Consider the following 3,205-nt stretch of genomic DNA (forward strand, 5'->3'; position numbering starts at 1 on the left):
GCAGAATTTAGGTTTGATTCTTCCCACATTTGTTTTCCTATTCATTATTTCTGCCTCCCAGAAGGATGGGCATGAAGATGGCTCTGAAAAGATGAGTCTCAAAGAGGTGTTTCCTTCACTTTATGCCCATCTTATAGGTTTCCCAGAGGAAGTAACCATCAGTTGAATTCATTTTTCCAATCATTGCATTTTCACTATTTTCACTTTTTAGCATAAAGAAATGTAAAGTGTCAAGATAAAAAGCACAATAGTGTTTTTAAGTAGCTCTCAGGAAAGAAGATCCTGTATCTTTTGTGCTTTTTTTTTTTCAGTAAGTCATGCTTGGGTTTACAAGGCAGTGCACTTGAACAGCAGTGAATGCAGTATAAATCCACAGCCTCATTTAAAAATATAAAATATTATTCCAATGGTTCCATCTACTTTAAATACTGCTTTGTTTGCGTCTACTGGAGCAGTCACAGCCAGAGAAAAAAAGACTGATAGCTCCTAAAAAGACACCTAGGAGGGCTGTTTTCTTTAGAGCAGAAACACAGAACTTCTTTTTCAAGAAATGGTTAATGCTTTTTTATACAGGAGATTTCCTTGATGCTTGTTGATAACATTTCTGATGGCGCTATTACTGGCAAACTTAATGATTTACTGGAAAGAATAAGAACAGAGCAGCGGCCTCAGAAATGTCACTTGAAGGCCTCTTGATTGATTTTTACAATGATGTCAGAGAACTATTTGTCCTGTATTCAAATTCACTATTATTTTTCATTCCTAGTAGAAAGTTACAGCTACACATAAGCTAAAAATTAATTTATTCTGGAAGCAAATAAGAAAGTATAGTGTAATAAAAGCAGACTATGAAGTCTGGAGCACAGTAACTACTGTTTAAGAAAAACATGAATCAGCCTACTAAAATCTGAATAAAGAAACATATATTTAGTAGGCATTGATCATTGTAGCTTTTCAGTGAGTCACTCAAATGGATTGAGACTGATCTACTAGAGTGAAGGATGAGACTGAAGGGTGTAAGTACATCACTTCCAAAGCAATTACCTGCATCAGGAGCAGCAAGGTTCTTTTTTTTTTTCTCCTTAGGTAGATTATGTTGTTACAAATTACAATACACTAAAAATTATATTTCTTAATATACCACAACTTTACAAAGCAACAGTAGCTTTACGGAGAGTGAGACCCCATGTGTTTCAAAAAAAACAACTCCCATGATCATATATATTGTGCAGCTGCAAAGACAGGGGACACCTTCACTGAATTTCATTCCCTTCCCTGGTAGCTGTGTATTAAATGACGTGTAACAGTTCCCCCTCCCCAGGGCACAGTGTGCAGTCTGCACTGGTGGGAAGGTCCCTCCAAAGTGTAAGTACTGGATAAAGAAGCCAAACATCAGTCACTTGGGCATTAGTGCATTTACAGCCCTTGATTTTCTACAAGTTCTAGTTTTTTCTCTCTGTAGATCGCTCATTTTCAAAAAATTGTCCAGACGCTTCATAATAAGAGGGTTATTTCACTAATGACTTTGTGGGCATTCTGTGTTTCTGCCTCATGACAAGAGGCACTTTTTATATAACCTCCAATACTTGATGCAATTTTTTTTAGTTCCAGATACTTGAGATAACAGCATAGCTTACAGTCTCAGCAATCGTATGTGAAAAATGATACTGCTGCAAGGAGTTAATCAATTAGAAAGCGTTTCCTGACTTTTCAGCTTTAATTTATTTTTCTCACTGTCATTTTAATGACCCTTGTCATTACCTTCATAAACATCCTAAATAATTCCTTTTCCTCTCTGCTATTGCAAAGATTTTTCCTAAGCATATTGAGAACTCAGTCCATCTTTTCTTAATCACTTTTACTTTTCTTGCTTTCAATATCTTTGCTGAAATACCCAGGGCTGTGCGTGTTTTGAACGAAGCTACACTAGCATCATATAGAGAAAAGCAGTCCTGGCTTATAAGTTTCTGCATAGCTTAGATGCTTTACTGCATTTTTTGTTGCTGGCAACAAAACCATGGCATATTGAATATACCTGAGCTTAAATGAGAATAGGGAAATCTTTCCAGAAAGTGACATTTTTCCTTATTCATGAAACAAACACATAATTGTGTTATTTCAAAGTTGATCTTAAGGGGAAAAGAAAAAGAAGTGTCCATAAGAAATAAACCCATCTTTCAGATTTTCTTCATCTGTATCCTTTGCCAGACCTCCAGCCTGCCCAGTTTCCGATCCAATCAGAAAATACTTTTTTCACAGTTTCCAAAGTCAGGAATATATATATATAGCATTCTCTTCAATATATGCATACATATCTGACATTTAAAATTTCAGCAAGTGTGATTTGCAGCCTAATTTCACTCTAGAAATGCTGCTTATGGAAAAGCCACAGCTATAATCATATGAGTAACAGTTTGTTAGTACTTACCCCAGTTGGTACATGTGCAGCATTAGATACAACAATATTTTTTCTGTATTTAGCTTGTATACGTACACACTTCCCCTTTTTTTTGTCTCTTTACTGCTTTTTTCAAAAAGTACTGACTTTATGTCTATCAGTGTGAAATTAGTTCTGAGAAAGTACTAGACACTGAAATCATATGAGACATAGATTCATTATTCTGATGCAGTAAATATCCAGGACAAATGGCAGTGAACACTCTTATACAACAAACATTTATCTATCTCTGATGCCAGTTCATGAAATTGAAATTAGACTACCTAATGTTATATGGTGTCTTGGGCACATGGAGCCAGAATAGCTGTAATCAGTCCTTAAACCTGGCTAACCCTATTTTGTTGAACACTAGAGGGAGATCAAAGCAAAAGAATATATGATCGAATAGATTATGGATACTAATTGGAGTTGTTCATAAAATGTCAATGGATGAGAAGATGAAATGCCGGGTACCATAATTTGTTCTAGTACGTACCTACAGCCGTAAGCAGGGGCGGCTCATGTTTCTGCAAGACCTTCCCTAGAAAGAGATCTTTCTGTCAGACCTGAAGGCAAGCAACTGAGACTGTTTGCATTCAGAACAGGATGGAAATTAATGCTGTCACTCTTTTGCCATCACAACTGTCATTTTGTTCAGTGTTTGCCAAACAAAGTTTGCATATTTTGAAATATAGAAATTTTTGAGTTTAGCGTGAAAGAAAGTTATCAAATGCACACATTTTTGCCCTCTCAGTTACTGCTGTGAAA

The sequence above is a fragment of the Egretta garzetta genome, unplaced genomic scaffold (assembly GCF_000687185.1).
Source record: "Egretta garzetta isolate BGI_Z169 unplaced genomic scaffold, ASM68718v1 scaffold259, whole genome shotgun sequence".
Lineage (NCBI taxonomy): Eukaryota > Metazoa > Chordata > Aves > Pelecaniformes > Ardeidae > Egretta > Egretta garzetta.